Raw genomic sequence first — 19,576 nt, 5'->3', positions numbered from 1 at the left:
TGACCTTTTCCTTCTCCTTTATTGACTTATTGCAGAGATTTGCCACAGGAATAGAACTCTGGCTAACAAAAGAAGGTCGGACACACGGGAAAACACCAGCAGGGCACATACAGAGGGCAGATCATGTGAACAGGTAACAAGAGGGCATCTGTCTGCAAGCCAAGGGAAGAGGCCTCTCACGAGCCAAACTCGTCAACACCGCGGTCTCAGGTTTCCAGTTTCCAGACCTGTAAGAAAGTAAATTTCAGTTATTTAAACTGCTCAATCTGTGGTATTTTGTTATGTGAGCTCTAAAAAACCAATACATATACCAAAAAAAAATATTTCTTTTAATTAGCTGCCTAGGATAAATCAGCTGGTTTCCATTGCTATGGCTGGTGCCGGGAAGTACAGAGCCAAATGACCAGTTGGAGCCACCACAATGACTGGAGTGAGTCCACTTTCGGGGAATAGGATACCTGATCAGGCTAGTTGTAGGGGTATAGAGGGTGGGGGCGTGGTGCGGGGTATGCAGAATGGGAGGTATGAAGAGTGTCTGTCTGTCTGTCTGTCTGTCTGTGTAAGGAAAACTGGGGATGTGGAGAGCGAAAGGCATGGAGAATGAAGGGTGTATTCCTTGTGGAGAAGGTGACTTCGGGGTACAGAAAAGATTTGGTTTTTCTCTAGATCCCCATATTTCAACTGAGGCTCACTGCTATGGGTAACATCTGGGACACTTATCCTCTAAACTGTGTGATGTGTTCTGAGACAGAACTAATACACACATCTGCCTTTCACTAAGGGACACATGAGGGACATTTTTAGTTTTAAATTTGTGTGTGCAGTGTGTGTGTATGTGTGTATATGTGTATATGTGTGTATATGTGTTTGTGTGTGTATGCATGTGTGTATATGTATTTGTGTGTGTATGTGTATATATATGTGTGTATGTATATGTGTATTTGTATGTATGTGAGTGTGTGTGTATGTATGTATGAGTGTGTTTATGTGTGTATGTATATGTGTATTTGTGTGTATGTGTGAGTGTGTGTATATGTGTGTATGTATGTTTGTATGTGTATGTATGTATGTGTGTGTTTATGTGTGTGCATGTATATGTGTATTTGTTTGTATGTGTGAGTGTGTGTGTATTTGTATGTGTATGTATGTGTGTGCTTATGTGTGTGTATGTATATATGTATTTGTGTGTATGTGTGAGTGTGTGTATGTATGTTTGTATGTGTATGTATGTATGAGTGTGTTTGTGTGTGTATGTATATGTGTATTTGTGTGTATGTGAGTGTGTGTGTGTCTATGTTTATATGTGTGTGCAGGTGCCCATGGAGGTCAGAAGAGGGCATTGGATCCCTTGGAACTGGTTAGTTACACACAGAAACAGGAAGGGATTGCTGGTGTGGAGCTGGTTTTCTCCTGTTCCCCCTTCAGTCAGGCTGCCCTCCCCCACATGGCTCTGCCCACATGTGGAGTGGGCCTTTCCTCCTCAGCCAGACCTCTATGGAACCACCCCCCCCCCTCCAGACACCTCTAGCAGTGTGCTTTCTAGATAACTGGAAATGCAGTCGAATTGACCACACGATTAGCTATCACACCACCCAGCCCAGCCTGGCTCAGGCTCCAGACACTCCTGCAGGGGACCCAGACGCCTGAGGAGAAGCTCAGCTGTGAAGTGATGGCTGGAATCCCCACTCTGGAAGGGCTGCCAGCTGCTCCAGACGATGTCCAAAGTCCGTCACCCCACAGCACGGCGCTGAACACGGTTACTATGTCAAAACTTCCTTGGTTCCAGAATGTTTTCCAAGCTTGGTTCTGTGTCTTGGCCCCCTGGTCCTCTGATTACTCCTTTCAGTGAGGGAAGCTGCGCTGATCACTAGGCACTGGACCCCTGAGGCGCATATTGATAAAAACAAGCACTTCCAAGAACAAAGCCCACGTGATAAGGAGTGCCCTGCAGAGGAAGCACTCCCAAGAACTCTGTTCTCACAGCAAAGACACTGCTGAACACAGGGCCTTGCAATTCGGAGCACACTTCCTGAGGTGAGCACTCCTGAGCCCATGACTTCAGAGTTGGAGCACACTGTTTAGGGGAGCACTCCCAAGCATACCACTTTAGAGTTGGGGCACACTGCTGCCAGGAGCACACTTGGGGTCACTGAGCTCAGGGTGGCTGTCCCTCACCTTCAGACTTACGGATAGGAGATACCATCCCAGAGCAGGGCTCCCAGGATCCATGAGATCAGGGGTCAGGCAGTAGCAGTTAGGGCTACCTCACCTTGATTCCTCAAGGTAGGTGTGATTAGCATAATGGGTTCTAAGTTCCAAACAAGGAGAAAGGCGCAAGTGTCCTGACCTTCAGAGTTGCAGGGAACAGTGGAAGAAGTGTTCTCTGGGGCCCAGGAGTCAGGCAGCCACTAAGACACTGCCTGTATTTGAAATCAGAAGAGTGGGCACGGTTTCAAATACAACGTCTACTGCAGGACAAATGGATAAGCAGCTATGGCATGCCCACCCCGGGAAATGTTAGTCAGCCATAAAGAAGAACGGGGTACTCGTACATGCTTTGACACGGATGAACCTCAAAAATATCATGCTGGTAAAAGAAGTCAGGCACGAAAAGAAGGGCATTCGTTTGCCTGACTTCATTTCTAGGAGAGTCAGTTTTCTGGGAGAATTCATACAAAGTACATAAATCAGTTTTCTATACTTATAATGAAGTACCTGAAGCCGTGTGTTTTTTAAAGATACACATTTTTTTTTTTTCTAGCTCACCAATGTGGAGGCCGAAAACCCATGGCCAGGTGGCCCTGTCCATACTGCCTCTGCTGAGAGCCCCCTTGGCTGGCAGATGGCATTTGAGGGGAGCTTGTGAAAGAAAAAGAGGTCGCACTACTATAAAAAGGGGAAGCAGAAGAGGGTCAATCAGGCTCCTAGAGGCTTCCCCTTTAAGAGGTCCACCTCCTGCTGGGTGACAAGCCAGACCCAAACTACAGCATAAGAATGAACAGGCTAGTGATGAAGCGGGGGGGGGGGGGGGGGGGGGGGGGGGGGGGGGGGGGGGCATGGGGCCCAGGAGCCATTAGCCCAGGCTTTCATTCTGTGGGGACGGAGGGGTCCCTGAATTAGATAGTGACAATGATTGTGCACCTCTGTGAGGACACTAGCGACGACTCACTGGACACTTTAATGTGAACAGTTTGGGTGCTCCACTGGCCAGAATTTTAAAGAAGCAGATGCAAAACCGGCTATGGAAGGCCATGGCCGTCTATCCCCTTCCCAGGCCTAAGCCAGTGTCCCACACTTAAGGGCTGGAGAAATAGCCAGATCATTCTTGCTGGGCCCCTAAGGACAGTCTCGGAGGACAGTTTCCCACCCCTTGGTGAGTGCAAACAGTCATGACTCATCTAGTCTTCCAAAAAGATCGTGATATTTCACTCCGCTGATCCTAGGAGGCCAGCCGGGCTTTTCAGGAGACTATTGGGTCCGTGCGCTAGGCACATGATCTGGCTTCTGTGTGTGTGTGTGTGTGTGTGTGTGTGTGTGTGTGTGTATGTGTGTTGCGCATGTATTGTATGTGTACAGGTGTGCATTCATGTTTGCACATTTGCATTTAGAGGTCAGAGGTCAATGTCAGTTATCTTCCCCAGTAGACCTCCACCTTGCAGTTTTAAAAAGTTCTCTCCCAGAATCTGAAACTCAACAATTTAGCTAGGTTGGCTAGCCAGCGATCCCTGGTGTAATCCCCACCACTGGGGTTACAGTTATAGTGCTTCATGCCAGGATTTTTATGGCTATGTCTACTGTAGGAAATCCTACAGCCAGTAGCCCTTAAGTACCCGCCCACTTTGGCGTGGCCTCTTATACTATTTATGCTGATGTAAAGTGTGTGTGCGTTGGCCTCTTTTCCGGCTGCGGGATTCGGTTGCTGTTCTCCGGTCCAGCAGAGGATATTGATTTGTGAGTCTACTCCTAAATAAATAACCATCTATTATTCTCAATTCTGAGCTAGCGTGGGATTTCTTTTAAGCATCCTTCTTTATATGTCAAGTTTCAAATGCAGCCGTGGGCTTTATCCTCTGAGCCATCTCTCCAGCCCTTGACCTGGTTTTTGAGTGGTTAACTTAGTCAGGTGCTAGCCATTGGCAGAACTCACAGATTTATTCCTTGGCCTGTGGAAAGGGTTGATGATCAATGGACATCTTTGAGGTTCTCCCGATAGCTGAGAGAGTAAACAAAATGATTTCTGTCTAAGGGGATGGGCGGAGGGGCCCTCAGTGGGTGCTGCCCTCCTCATGACGGTAAGGGATGAGAGGAGGGAGCCTCAGTGGGTGCTGCCCTCCCTCCTCATGATGGTAAGGGATGGGCGGAGGGGCCCTCAGTGGGTGCTGCCTTCCTCCTGACTGCAAGGCTAGGACTCTCAGTCTCTCTTGTGAGACTGCTGTAGTTCCTGTTCAATTCACTAGTAATACTAGTGAGCTTAGCTTAGCTCGCTGTACTTTAAACCATCAGCGTCCACCTCCAAAGACCTCATAGTGCACAGAGGAGGTACAGACACTGAGAAGTTCACCTGGCTATGGCCCAGTCACAGCTGATGGGCCACATGGGGTTTCTCCCTGGAGGACGCTTGGCGGCAGTTGATCTGATAAATACTGTTTCCTACCCTAGAAAGAGGACCTTCACCCCCACCCCCAGGCAGCCTGCAATCCTATGCAGGGAGCCAGAACAGTCCCGAGTTTCCTCAGGGCACTAGATTTTATATTGGAGCTGCTGGAAAGTATGGGACCATATGAGCGTTGATCTCCACACAGGACATGAGACCATGGCAACCAGACCTGAACAGCAGCAGGTGGCAGGCACCATGAATGGAGTGGAATATGTACTCTCTGGAGGTGAGGAGAGCCCTGCCCTGCTCATGGTACATGACAGCCATAGCCCAAGGAGTGATGGGTCAATAATAGTGAATTGTAGCCCCAGGGCAGAAGCACAGGCTCAGTGTGCCTTTTGGGTCTTGGAAGCCCTACAGTTTGTAAAAGGCTGAGGGTCCCTTTGGGGTTTAAGTGTCCGGAGCCGGCTCCTCAGTTCATGAGGTGGGGAGACTGTGGGACCCTTAGGAGGTGGAGCCTGGTGGGAAGCCCTTACTTAGGCCCTTGGGTACTGTCCTCAGACAGGATTAGACAGCACTCTTGGGACCTCTCAAGCAGTGAATCATTAGGCCAAACTCATCCATTAAGCAACTTTCTTTCTTCCACAAGTGCGCCAGTGCCATTGCGACACTTCGACTGTCGGGCTAGACCAACATCTCCACCAGCATTGCTAGCTAACTAAACTTTCCCAGGCTCTGGAAGTGTCTTGTCACCAGAGAACACACCACACAGAGGCGTGATGTTGCATGTTCAGGAATAGACGGGCACACTCAGCAGTCTCAGGAGGTGCCAGTCGGGCTGGTACCCAGTGATGCCCAGGGCACAGGGTGGCTCTGCATGGCCCTGCTAAGTCTGGAGCTAAGAACCGCAGCAGGCCACATCCTACCCATCACGTTACACTCCCGTCCTCACTGTGTGTCTCTGGACGCACTCTTCATACTTCCCAGGATCTGTAGTGAGAGGAGGACCCAAGGGTGCTTCAGGGGTCAGCTTGGGGTCAGAGCTCACAGAGATGGAGGGCACTGTGCCTCAGTCTCTCACAGCGGTTACCACTGAGGATCGATGGAAAACCTCATCATTAATGGAGCAGTCTGAAGTACACAGTCATTCACTGTATGTCCAGAGACCACTCTGGGAAAATATACTCCCTGCCTCACCCTGTAACTTTTCCCTTGGGCCTGTGCGCTGAGACTCTGACAGACTTCTCCAGAGCTGAGCTGATGCCAGGCCCTAAACTTCTAGAATGCTGAGAGCTAAATGTATCTCTTCTTTCCATAGAGTAACGAGCTTCAGTTATGTCATTATAGTAAAAGAAAATGGATCTGTGTATCTTTTGTTGTCCTATTTATTTGTTTTTACTAGATATGTTGGTGTGTGCAGGAATACGTGTGTGTATGTGTTAATGTGCATATGTACATGCATGTGTGCTGTATGTACATGTATGGGCTTGCTCACCCTTGCTGACTGGCATGAACAGAAGCTCAAGATTGAAGTTGGAATGTCTTTTATAATTTCTTTATCTTAATTTTTACGCTGGGTCTCTCTTACTAAATTTGAAGCTTGGCATTTGGTTAAACTGGCTGTCCAGTGAGCCTCTGAGATCTGCCCATTTTTGTTGCCTAGCAAAGAGATTGCAGGTATACACTGCCTGGCTCTTACACGGGGGCTGGGGATTCGAACTGAGGTCCTCATGCTGTGCAGCAGGCATTTTATCCACCGAGCCTTCTCCTTAGCTCTGGATGTCTTTTCTTAACTTTTTAAAAGCTTTCTTTTTATTTGTTCTTTGTGTCTTTCACATCATGCATCTCCATCCCATTCATTTCCCCGTCCCTCCGTATCTGCCCTCTGCCCTTACATCCCTCCTCACCCCGAAATAAAATGAAATTTAAGAGAAAAAAAGAAAAGGAAAAAGGGGGAAATCTAGTTAGGGAAGCTGCAGTGTGACACAGTGTGTACGTTATGCGCTGCCCAAAAAGTGTCCAGTCCAGGATGCAAGTGGCTTCTGAAGATAAGGTTGACTGTTTTTCTAATTCACACTGACGTTCTATATAGGCAACACAGTAGTGTCTGGAGTCCCTTATGCAGGGGCTGGGGATATGGCAACAGTAGCAGGACCCAGCAGGATTCCTGAATCTGAGGACCTGGCCCCTGGCCCAGGCTCCCTGAGAAGCTCCTAGGAGACTCACCCAGCAGGCATCGGCCTGGACGGCTGTGGTACGCTGAGTTCTGGTCCTAATTTTCCCTCTGCCCTGTCCTCTACTGCCCAGTGACGACACTCAGGATGAAAACCAGGCACGGAAAGGGCAAAACGGCTGCCAGCTGGACTTCTTGCTCCCCCTAGGCTTCCAGAGCCATGGGGATCTGGCAGGCTGCGGTGCCGGGAAAACACATTGTTTGGGGGCGTTGTGGATACAGTACAGGATATTTTTAGCAGATTGTTCTGACTTAGTGAAAAACCTGAAAGATAGTGTTGATGAGCCCCTTGTTTTAGCTCCGCAGATGGCTGGGCTATAATTAGACGCTTGTTTCTGGGCGTCTCTACAGTTCTGTAAGAAGACACCTTGCAGGGCACAGAGCGCATGGCGGGAGGGCGCCTTCGTGGTTTTATTCAGGGTTCTATCTTTTACTCTTTACTCTCAAGCATTAACTGTGTTTGTGACAAAAAAAAAGTTAGTGATTCACTGGTCTCTCAAGCTAAGATTAGCCCAGAGAGAGGTCAGAGGTTGGTCCCCGTTTTCTGACCCACTGACAAGCTGCCAGCCACCTTCCTCCTGAAGGTGTGTCCTGGGCCCACGGCCAACCAGGTTCTCTGGGCTCTCCTACGCTGCCCTTTCTTTCCTAGCAGGGCTTTCGTCTGTGATGACCTGTTTATGTGTGAAACACTGGGCTGAAGCCCGTCCCCTCTCCTGCCCTTCTCACTTCACAGGGAAGGGGCTATGGCTTTTCTAGTCACAATTGTTCTGGTGCTTGCTTAACATGGAGCTATCTGCGTTTGGTCACCAGCTCTCTTCTGATATCTGACTCATGGGCTCCCTGCCACAGGACCCGTGGTGGGTCTGTCTCTGCGAGTTTGTTTCCTCATCCAACAAGAAGAAATAATTTGTGAAGCATGCCCAGGACACAACACATGAACAAGGACGATACAGACGAGGTGTGAGAGGAGATGGGCCTGCTGAAGCAGTAGACAGGAGCCGGCCAATCCACTCTTAGGGTTGAGATGGAGTGTGGACACCGTCCTCGGCAGGAGTCCTCTTACCGCCCCCAGCTGAGCTTCAAGACCCTGCCTTTGGAGACTAGTCACATAAGACATGCTGATCTGTTTCCCGTTACTGTCACAAATACCCAAGGTGACAGACCTGTCAGAGCATATAGGCTTCTTAGCTTGTGGGATTGGCCCAGTGATGGTGTGTCACTGAGGGATGTGTGGTAGAGCAAACCCTTCACCTTACTGGGGAAGTAAAAGGGAGTGAAAGGCCAGGTGTCCAGGGTCCAACATCCCCATAAACCCTGTGACCAGTGACTCCCCTTGGCTGCACCCCATAGATATTCTATAACCCCCCATCGCACCCACGGACAAAGCATTGGCCTTACTGATCTCCAAGAGGCGCATCAGGTCTAAACACCACTGAGAAACAAGCATCCTACTTTCAAGTTTGGTTTGTGTCTTAGTTTGCTTTCTCTTGCTGTAATAGACACCATGACCCAAACCAACCTTGGGATGGAAAGTTGTTTCAGCGTACCTCTTACAGTCTAGGTTACAGGGGAAGCCAATTCAGGAACCCTGAGGCAGAAACTGAAGCAGAGACCACACAGAATACTGCCTACTGACTTGTTTTTGTTTTTGTTTTTTATGGCTAGTTTGGTCGGCTTTCTTACACATCCCAGGACCTCCTTTCCAGGGGTGACACTACCCACAGTAGGATGCAATCTCCTATATCAATCATTAACTAAGAAAATGCCCACCCCAGACTTGCCTACAGGCCAATCTGATGGATACATTTTCTCAGTTGAGGTTCCTCTCTCCAGATGGTTGTAGCTTGTATCAACCTGATACACAGCTAACCAGGAAGAAGTATAAGGTGCCACTCTGCATCCTGAATCTACATTCCTGGCTGCTTTTGCCTGTCTAGTCACTCCCTCTGAGAGAAGCCAAGTCAACAACAGCTATTGAGATGCTCACGGATGGGGCGCTGCCTCCCTCCTAGAGCCGTGGGTATGGCTTGAAAACAAGCCCTTGGGGACAGCAGCTTCCCTGTCACTACCAGCCCGGTGGCCACCCAGGAGAATCTGACAGCCATGCAGTCAGAACTGCTAACTGAGCTGTTTCCAGGTGTGTGTGTGTGTGTGTGTGAGTGTGTAGGCTGGGTGATCTGTGAATCTTTGCTTTTTACGTTGTCAAACTTGACAGATAACAGACACATCACACAATCTGGACTCTGCTATTCTCCTGAGTGAGGGCTGGGGGCTCAGTCACTCTCAGTAGTCTGCCAGCTCCCGGCCTCTTATCCCTCCATCATTTCCTCCTTTCCCTGCAGGCCAGCCTTACTAACAGAGGCCTCCAATATGACCAGCATCCACCAAGATGAGCAGAGGCCAAAGTCATAGGAGATCCCAGAAACAACGGAGTCTCAGAGTTCTGCCTCCCGCCAAAGACAGAAACATGGTCTCGGTGACATTTGCCGTATTGGTTATGACTGTTTCCTAAAAGAGACAGAACCCTCACCTAACCTCCAAGTTATCCCAAGACGCCAAGTTCTAACTTACGTCTCCAAACCACTAAGACCCATTTCTCTCTTGGTACCCCAGCACTTGGGATTGGTATTCTTAAAAGACTCTTCCCAGATGTCAATGCAGCTGTTGAAGCTTCACGAGTTCAGGACCTCTGCCTCTGGAGAGCCCACCAGGCAGGGCGCTTCCATTGCCTGTATACCAGTTCCTTAGGTTTTCCGGCATGCCCCGGCAGCTAGGTGTTACCTACTCCTTAGTACACTCCGTTCAACACTGTCTGCAGCAGCACGTAGGGAAAGTACCGCGCCTGCACGGTCTGGAACCACGAGTCTCGGTGGCGGAGGGTGTCCAGGTTGAATGCAATCCACAGAGCACGAGGTTTAGGTGAAACAGCAGCTCCTTTATTGTTCTGCTGGGGCTAGCTTTTATACCATGGCACCAAATGGGGAGGGGGCTGCTAAGGGACTGTCACCTGACCCAAGGAGGAACTCTCACCTGACTCCAGTAGGGGTCAAGGACTGATCACATGCACTCCACCTTCATCTATCCCCAGTAGGGACTGTCACCTGACCCCAGCAGGGATCAAGGAATAATCACGTGCACTCAAACTTCCTCATCCAACTCCAGGAGCAGAGGGAAGTTAAGATTCTTTGCAGATAAGCACCTCAAATGGGGGCAGGGAAATATAACTCGGGGTAGCAATTCCCACAGGAAAGCTCCTTTAGAAACATGGGCCACACACAGTGTGCACATCCCCAGTTGTTTAGACTCACAGTTTGGCATAGTTGCTCTCCGCTTGTCTCTCATTCCATAATTCTCTTCTCCATGGGAAGCCCTTTCACTAAAAAACAAACAAACAAAAAACATGGTTTGGTTGGTAAACTGCTTGTTACACAAGTGTGAGGAGCTGAGTTTGGATCCCTGGCATCGCATAAAACCGGACACGGTGGTGTGGGCCTGTAAGCGCAGTGCTGGGGAAGAAGAGACAGGCAGGTCTATGGAGCTCACTGATCAGCCGGGTTAGTTGCATTCATGCGACCCTTGGGGACCTAGTGAGAGGCCCTGGGAATCTAGCTCACTATGGAACACTGACCCAGTGTGCCTGCCTGAGGTTCTATCCCCAGCACTGCAAAACAAACAAAATAACCCCATAGTTCTTGGGCCAAGGAGATGGCTTGGTACTTGTCGTACTATATGAGGACTATAGTTAGCCCCTCCCACCCACCTACACAAATGTCTGATGAGCATGATGGCCTGTCTGTAATCTCAGTGAGAACTTCTGACCTTGACATAAACATGCACACACATGTATGAGTCCACATGTTGGAACATACATTCCCTCTCCACACAGAAAGTCAAAAGAAAAACTCAGGCGGAGACTTACTGTGGAAGACACATGATATTGACTTTTGGCCTCCATACACACACACACACACACACACACACACAAACACACACATACACACACACACATGCACGTACTCACGAGCATGCACACGCGCGTGCACACACACACAGAAATTAAAAGAAAAAGAACAGCAATAGAGGATAATGCTTGAGGTCGATCTTGGACCTTCAGGTGCATGTGTACCCTTGTTCAAACATGTCCCTATGTGTAGAGAGTGGAGGAGGCTCTGGATGAGTGAGTGAGTGAGTATTGCTGACATGGGCTTGGCCATCCAGGCTTCCATGGCCTCAGACCACAGAGGAACGGTAAAGCCTGGTTCCCAGAGTGAGGCTCAGAGGGCAATGACAAAGCTTGCCTTGTGGATCTGCGCGTCAATATTGACAGTGTGCGTAGAAAATGTCTGAGATAGCTTTCTTCTCCCTGGGATGTTTATGGCCTACAGACTGCTTCTCTGCAGATACAGCTCCACGGAAATTAGCTGAATCTGCTTCCTTGATCCACTGTGTCCTAGCAACCCTGCATCCTTGTCTGTGGTTCAAAGATTCATAAACTCATATATGTATAGACATAGAAGTGAAACTGTCCAGGGGGTAAAGAGACCTGTGAGAGGGGAAGGAGCAAGAAAGGGAGGCTGGTGGGGAAGGGGTATGCAGCAGAACTTCACGTATGTGCCTGAAAATGGCATTGGGTAGTACGACAGAAGAAATGGTTTTATACCACTTTATCCTTGGAAAGCAATCAGCCTGGCCATACTAATTTAAGTTGAAAACAATTTCTTACCCATATTCCAAAGGCCTTGTTCCACTGCCTCTGCCACTGTCCTTGTGAAGTCGCTCAAACCCTTGTCTGTGTTGTGCCCAGCCCCCACTGCCAGCAGGAGCCATTTCCTCCGGAAGCACCCAGAATGGTTTGGACGCTTTCTCTCCATCTCTCAGTTGCTAACTTCCTCGCATGATTTCTCTGCAAATGTCTGCCTCCTCTTTGTCTTCTCTGTCCTTCCCTTTCCCGACTCCAGTTAGGAGGACTTCAAGTCGCCCAACTGACCCGGCATCTGTCTGGTGACAAGCGTGTTCATGCCCCTGCCTCTGTCCGCCTACAGATGGCCCCTTCTCTCTTTGATGGTCCCTTCCTCCCCTTTCCTCTTGCCTCTGGAGTGTACATGTGATCATGGCGTCACTCTGAATTGACATTGGCTCCCTGCTAACTCTTGCGAGCCTTTGCTGTTTGCTGAATGCTTTGTTCCTCACTGGCAGCTCTGTTGCCTGCCTCACATCTCCACACACTGTGCATGTCCCAGGATATAGAGTTCCAGGGCTCCCTGGACACTTGGCAGAGCAGTGGCTTTAGATGGCTGTCCAAAGCAGAGTGATTTGTTAGGTGACCTTTACGTGTAAATGTTTTTTACTCTTTCATCCGGGTAAATAAAAAAAAAAAAACAAGGCTGCTGACTTTCTGGGGGTTCGGGACAGAACAGTTTGGGGGGCTCTTCCTGGTGTGGGGGAAGTCTTTCTCTTTATGTCTCAGTCTCCTTTTTCACTCAGACTCTTCTCACGCTCGTCTTCTGTTGTTCCTGAAGTCTTTGGGCTCAGACTCTCCCTCGCTTCCTCCACAGGCTTCTCTGTGGAGGGCAGTGGAGAGACCTGGGCCCATGGTTTTCTCTACAGAGTGTAGTCAGTGTAATGTCCTGTCCTGTCTCTTTAAGAGACAAGCCACCTCTCTCTCTCTCTCTCTCTCTCCTCTCTCTCTTTCTCTCTTTCTCTCTCCCTCTCTCTCTCAGTGTAATGACCTGTCCTATCTCTTTAAGAGACAAATTCTCTCTCTCTGTCTCTGTCTGTCTGTCTCTCTCTCTGTCTCTCTCTTCCCTTCCATAATCCACTAAATAAACATCCATCCTCACTCTGCATGGCGTGCTTCTCCATCTTTCTCTCATCCGCCCCATGGTTCCCTGCTCAGGACTGGCCACCTTCATAGACCTGCAGCAGGGTCTCGTGGTGTGCCCATTGGTCTATCTCTCCTTGTGGCCTGCTGCAGCCTCTCAGGGAACTGCGCCATCCCTGCCTGGGACTGACTGCTCTCGGGACCTGCTGTTCGCTGCCTGCAACCACGTGGCCCACTGCCACTGCTAGGGAACCTGCAGCATTTCTGCCATTGCAGCTGCAGCCACCGGGAATCCTGTAGCATTTTTAGTTTTTCCATTTTTCCGTGAGGGCCTTGCTGCCCCTCACCCCTTCCCTGTCACATCCTTCTGTAAGGCCAGCCGCCCACATCACCCAGACTTCTAGGTTCAGATGAGAGAATGGATCCCCAGTCTCTCCCTGTTGGATGCTTCACCCTCTACCCCCATGTTCACACCTCAGACCAACAGTCCCAGTCCTAGGTCTTGGGACCACTGTGAGGACTAGAGAGCTCCTCACAGTGCCATATTCTCACGGTGGACTGATGAGGCAGCCCCTCTCACAAGTTCTGGTCCCCAGGTCAGGCTCTACTTTGCTAACACAGACCCAGGGAGAGGGACAGTGCTTGGCGATATTGTGCCAGGCCAGGACTGTATGCATAGCCATAGAAATCCCCATACCGTGAGCCCGTCAATCACGCATGATTCAGCTACCAGCCAAGCGTGGTGCTAGGGGCTGGGCATGGCCTCCCCAAGCTTTGCTCCACTCTCCCTCCACAGCAGCAGTGAGAGATGCCTTCAGATTCAAAACAGCAATAATGATGGCGTGAGACAGCGGCAGAGAGCTGCGTGTCTGCTGATAGGCTCTCTGCCGCTGTCTGCCCAGCAACTGTCCCAGCTACTGCTATCTACGTTTGCAACAGTGTCTGTCTTTGGCAACAGTGAGCACTGGTGTGGTCCTGATATGAATGTTCAGGGCATCTGGGAGGCTAGGTTTCCAGGGTTGACCTTGGAAGGAGAGGAGTCCCCCATCTGCTGCTACCGGCTCCCAGTGAGACAGCACAGGTGATCGTGGCATGTATCACCATGGAGACAAAGCCTGCTGCCGTGATCCAGGTTCAGCTACCTTCGGCTTCTGCCAAGGGCTCTCTGAGCATGAAGCCTTACTCTGGAGTCTCAAAAGCGGAAAACAGGCCAATCCCAGACAATACAATTGGGTGCTACACACAGCTACTTCACATGGTCACCGAATCCCTTGTAGGTGACACAGCAGGGTATCGTGGTCACATAGCTGGATATTATGGAAGCCAGTAAGCTAGGTATCTTGTTTGCTAATCAGGGCATTATCTAATGCTTACTTAGAAAAATATACTTTTAGCTCTAAGTCAGAGGGTGGGAAAATATGTTAATCACAAGCTCCTCTTGCTCCCGGAGTGTCAAAGACTTCAGCTCCTTTGTTTTCCAAAGGAAAGAGGAGAGAGGTGTGGGGTGCTGAAAGGCCAAGGTACCTGACACTACTGAGACCCCACCAAGGATGAAGGGGAATGCAGATCATTGGTGCCCAGTTTGAACTGACACCTCCTGATGCATCCCTAGCCTCCAGCACAGACCTGCTCTGCTGCCCACTGGCCCCGGTAATTGCCGTCACCTGGGGACACCAGCAATGCCTGGGTAAGGAGTGTTCACGGTTAGGGAACAGGAGGTAATGGGATACCATCGCAAGAGTGTTTCCTAACTGCGCGACCTCGCTTTACCGCAAACCTCAGCCTAGAATGACCTCTGATTGGTGGACACTGGCCGTGCTGTGATTTGCCTCCCAGAGCCAGCAGCGTAGACCCAAGCTGAGGAGTTCTCTGACCACCAGTCCCTACCAGCAGAACCCAGAGGTGGCATGGGGTGGCTGTGGCCTCTCACAGGTGCAAAGCTGACTGTCTAAAGAACTGAAAGTACACTTCACACTTGGACGGAATCCTTTCAACAGAACAAAAGACAAAGCCACAGAAGTGTCCTGCCTCTGGGGCCTCCCACGCCTCCCCTAAATCTTCGTAAATAATGGGCATGTACTTCTCGGGGGTTCTGTCACGTCCCTCATAGGCTTGTTTGTTCAAACACTAGATCTCTACCTGGTGTGCTGCTCTGGAAGGCTGTGGACCTTTAAGACTTGTGTGTGTGGAAGCCCCAAAGTGTGAGTCTATTTCCACCTTGTTTGAAGGTCAGAGTTTTAGTGAGCTCAAAGTTGTTAACAGCAGATGTGGTTACACACCCTGACCTAGGGTGTGGTTACTTTGTGTTTTGGATAGATAGACCCTCTCCACCTTGACAGAAGGTCAGAGGATTCAAGCACACTTCTGCTTCTTCTTTGAATTAAGAGGTTTGACCTAGGGAGCGGCTGCCTTCAGGATACTTGGTCTAGGGTGGGTTCACTGACTAAACAACAGGATGCTAATGACTTGATGTCTCAAAGTAGAGAGGCCACTAACTCTTCCAGTTGTCTTTTGTGTCCTGATACTGCAGTCTTTTGTCTCCCCCCCCCTTGTATTGGGGTGTAAAAGTGTACGAAAAATTAAACATGACCATTTCAGTGTTCACGGGGACTCTCTCCTGGTACTATCCTATGTTTCAGTTTTATTATTTTCACCCTTTACTTGTTTTTCTAATCCCCATGCCCCTACCCTGGTAAGTGGTATGCTTGTCAAAGCTGGTCTCCCACTTGAGGTCTAGCTAGCGGGAATGGGTTGCTGGAGGGGACCCTGAAGCGTTAGTTTCTGATTCCAGTCTGGAGTCCTCTGTTTCCTGATCTGCTAAGATGTGAGGAGCCTCCACCACACACACAGACACACACACAGACACACACACACACACACACACACACACACACACACACACACACACTCCTGTCGCCATGACGATAGAAGACGCTGCTTATCTCAGGGCAACCAGGAAGCAAAGCAGAAAGAAAGGACCTGAGGTCTGCACATCCTATTCAAGGGCACGCCCTCAAAGGATCTACCACCCTCCCACCAGGCCACGCCTCTTAAAGCCTTCGCCACCTTCCCACAATGCTCGAGGTCAAGGACCAGACACTGCCCTTCCACAGCAGCTACCAACCTGGTGGGCAGAAAGTAGGATCTCACTGATGTCTCATTTTGCATTTTTTTCATGTTGGAATTAGAGGAAGCATATTTTCAAAAGTGCAGAGGTATTTTCCTTTCGGGCAAGGATCTTTACACACTGCCTGTTTTCCTACTCCACCGTAGGATTTCTGTCTTGTCGATTTACGGCAATGACATCAGCTGCAGACTTTTTTATGCAGGGGACACACATGGATCTTGCCCTCCCTAGTACTACATGCTGACTCCTTCCTAGGGAGAAACTGCATTAGCTGTTTGCTTGTTTTTCTTGTTCACAACTTGTCTTTTAACCTTAATCAGGATACTTTTGGCCATGCAATAATATCTAGCCTTAGCTGATAGAATAAATCAATGATGCTATTTCTGGCTTTGAGATAACATAATCAAAAACGTGGAGCTCTAACATTATACGTTAAAAAAATTACTTCCATTATTTTTGGCATCTGTCTTTTTCCATTTAGATCTTTGTTCCATTGGGATCTTTTGGGATTTACTTGGGTTCACAGAGGTACCTACTCACTCATATTTTGCCCCAGGAGTGGGCCAGTTATTCAGCACTGTGTTGAGTAACCAGCCTTTCTATTCAGGACGAGCTCTCACCCTCATCTCCTCCTACCCCACCTCCCAGTACCTCTTGTGATTACCTATCTAATCATCCACTGGCAAGGCCAACAAGGAGGCACCGTGCCTAGCCCCAGCGGCCCTCTCACAACAGCAGGCAGAATACTTCATTGGCCCACTTACAAATGGGGTAACACTAGGCCAACCCCTGACTTTAACAGAGTCCTTGAAACCCCCACCAGGCTCACCATTTACTGCCAACCATAGCCATTCACACTCATCCTCAGTTCCCCGTGCATGGATCCAGAGGGGTCTATGCCTGTACTGAACCGTCCTCTAGGGCAATGGAGCTGTTTGTGGGCACTGTGCCATCTAGAGATTTTGAAGTGTGCAGTAGGCTGTGTCTAGGTTCCGTGAAAATGTGATGCTGTTTTCCAGAAGAAACTCTGTGGGTTCGGGGGGTATCTGGGGTCCTGGACGTTGTCCCCTGTAGATACGGAGGGGCCACTGGCTTATGAATTTGGTCCTCCCTAATGCTTTTTATGTCATTTCCTGCCACAGATCTGCTCACTTCCTGTGCCTCTAAGATGTGGGGTAAAGTGCACAGTTAACCCGTGAAAGGTGATTCCCACGTGGGCGAGACTGGCGGATATAAGGTTCTCTGCCAACACTGGCTCTCCTCTCAGCCCTAGGCCCTGCCCCTCTGTGCAGGCAGCAGATCTCCTCCAGGGAGGCCCCTGGAGGGCAGGGCCCAGGCTGCGCCTCAGGTGTCTGGGCAGTCCCTCTGCGTCCCAACCAGGGCTCTCATCTGAGAAGGTCAGGAAGTGGTTGTCTCTTGCAGGGCTGTCTTAAATTATTTCAGCTGCACCCGAGGTATTTCAAAGTCAGACCAAATAAACATTCGCATCTAAAAAAGGAGAAACAGGGTCATTTGAAATGGAGAAGAAAGCCTTTCCCATGTCCCATGTCCGGAGGGTGTGGCCACGCCTTCCAGAGAAGTGGCTTTGCTCTTTACACTTGTGCCAGGGCAAGTAGCTCAGCTGCTCTTTCTGGAGGAAAGGCATTTTGCTTTTAAGTGAAATGAGAAGTGGCCTGTGTTTCCTTACCCCCCCCCCCCCCCCCCCCCCGTCTGCTCCAGAGCCTCCCCAGGGCCCCACCGCTGTTGGGATACCATCTTTTGAGTCCTCTCTGCATTTCATGTGTAAACAACTGTATCCAATGTGATCTTATCAGGCCAAGGAGGGAGGGCAGTGTTCCCCAAGCAGAAAGAACCCCACAACATCCTCCGTGTGGTCTCTGCTGTTGTGTGAATGAGGGCTTCTCCCGTGAACAATTGGTGCCCAGCTGTTGGCACTCTTTTAGGACACAGGGGAACCTTTAGGGATAGGCCTTCAGGTTTTCCGACCAGGCCCTACTTCCTGTCTGCAAAAACAATGTGACCAGTTCCTCACACTCCTGCTGTCATGACTTCCTGATGGCTGTGTCCCAAGCAACTTCAAGCCCAAATGAACTATTCTCTTAAGCAGCCTTTTGCCAAGTATTCAACCACAGCAACGAGGAAGGTTACTAGCGCAGTCTCTACGGGGCCCCTCTCCTACCGGCGACCTATGTGAAGACGTTTGATCTGGTGCCTGAGAATCATGAGCCTTGCCTTTCTGCAGCATCAGGACCGGCATGCAGGGAGGGCGTGCATTCTTTCTTTCTAGAAACACGCCTCATTGCCTTAGCTTCCTGAAATGAAATCAATCCCAAAGAGAGGAGCATCTGATGCACCGGGTGATGTCTTCGTGGTTACACCCAGTGCTGACTGTGACATTCTTTACACAGATGTCACCCAGCTTGAGATGAGCGCACACAGGTAGGTATCAGGGGTTTTCTTTTTGATTTTTAAAAATTAAGTATTTTTATTTATTTATTTAGTGTGTGTAGGAGTAGGTGATGGGGCAGGGGGAAACATGAACATGCTATGTCATATGTGCAGAGGTCAGAGGACAACAAACAGGAGCTGGTTCCATTCCTCCATCATGTGAATCCCGGGGACTGAACTCAGGCCATCAGACTTTGTGGCAAGTTCTGTGACTCATGGAACCATCTTGCTGTCTGCCTGACCTTCCCCTTTTGAGACGTGTCTGATCTCCAACTCAGATACATTTCCTACCCAACCAACCTCTTTCTTCCCTTTCTAGTCAGTAGATGAATAAATTGAAAATCAAATCCTCAGGTGCCTTTGAGACTTAGGAGACTTGACTCTTAAAACAGCATTGGAGGATTTCATGAAGAAGTTGGACAGGTGAAGTCAAATTATTGCTAAAAACTGGCAGAGCCCGGAGCCCAGAGCTTCTCTAGTAAAGCTCCTTAAGTTAGGACATGGAGAATTCCAGAGAAGAGGGACTGGGTCATGGGACACAGAGAGGACCTTCCAGATGGCCCAGAGGGTGTCTTGTTTGCTCTCAGTGGAGAGTCAGCCTTCACATCGACGGAGACCTCCAGAGCTGACACGGGCTCCACCCGTCATGGTCAGGTCACTGTAGTCAAAATGAAAAGCAGAGTCCTGAAGATCAGATGCTCCAAAAAGCTGCTCTCACACATCTTTGCTTGATCCCTAACCATAAGCACCCAGGGGTGCAGAGGTTTTCAAACAGCCCAGGCCGCAAGGAAGGCTGTAGGTTCTCCAGAACTGGCCCACACAGCAGGAGCCGTCAGTCAAACACAGCAGTTCCCGTGCACGCTATACTCAGGAACCCTTTGCCCAGTTTGAACATTAAATTTTTCCCAAAAGTCTATTGGCAAAGGCTTGCCCCTGGGGTGGCACTGATGGGAGATGGTGGGGCCTCATGGGACATCTCCAGGTTATTGGGCATCTTTGTACCCTGGCTGTGAGGTGAATGCCTCTGGTCTGCCCTGTGCCCCCTGAAATAATGTGTTTCCTCACTATGCTGGGCTGTTTATGGCAACTTGACATAAACCAGAGAGTCATGTGGGAAGAGGGAACCTCAACTGAGAAAATATCTCCAATCAGATTGCCTGTAGGCCAGTTTGAAGGATTATTGATGTTGGGGGGTCCAGATCACTGTGGGTGGTACCATCCCTGGGCTGGTGGTTCAGGGTGCTGTAAGAAAGTAGGCTGAGCAAGCCATGGGGAGAGAGCCAGTCAGCAGCCTTCCTCTGTGCCCTATGTATCAACTCTGGTTCCCAGGTCTCTGCCCTGCTTGAGTTC

At 49.7% G+C, this 19,576-nt stretch overlaps 3 long non-coding RNA genes across 3 annotated transcripts; 2 read left to right on the top strand and 1 right to left on the bottom strand.

The window, feature by feature from the left end:
• LOC125400655 (uncharacterized) lies at positions 1 to 11,931 on the bottom strand. Its single transcript, XR_015736344.1, has 3 exons — positions 11,554 to 11,931; positions 10,139 to 10,206; positions 1 to 227 (listed from the first exon to the last, which is right to left on the bottom strand). It is a non-coding gene; the product is annotated as an uncharacterized LOC125400655 (long non-coding RNA).
• LOC125400656 (uncharacterized) lies at positions 3,890 to 9,317 on the top strand. Its single transcript, XR_014999600.2, has 3 exons — positions 3,890 to 3,951; positions 4,803 to 4,883; positions 9,173 to 9,317. It is a non-coding gene; the product is annotated as an uncharacterized LOC125400656 (long non-coding RNA).
• A 5,760-nt stretch (positions 11,932 to 17,691) lies between the features above and the next one.
• LOC146889925 (uncharacterized) lies at positions 17,692 to 18,573 on the top strand. Its single transcript, XR_014999599.2, has 2 exons — positions 17,692 to 18,217; positions 18,341 to 18,573. It is a non-coding gene; the product is annotated as an uncharacterized LOC146889925 (long non-coding RNA).
• Positions 18,574 to 19,576: the final 1,003 nt, after the last annotated feature.

Source organism: Myodes glareolus, chromosome 24 (assembly GCF_982192425.1).
Source record: "Myodes glareolus chromosome 24, mMyoGla1.1, whole genome shotgun sequence".
NCBI lineage: Eukaryota > Metazoa > Chordata > Mammalia > Rodentia > Cricetidae > Myodes > Myodes glareolus.
This window is presented reverse-complemented; position numbering and strand designations above follow the sequence as displayed.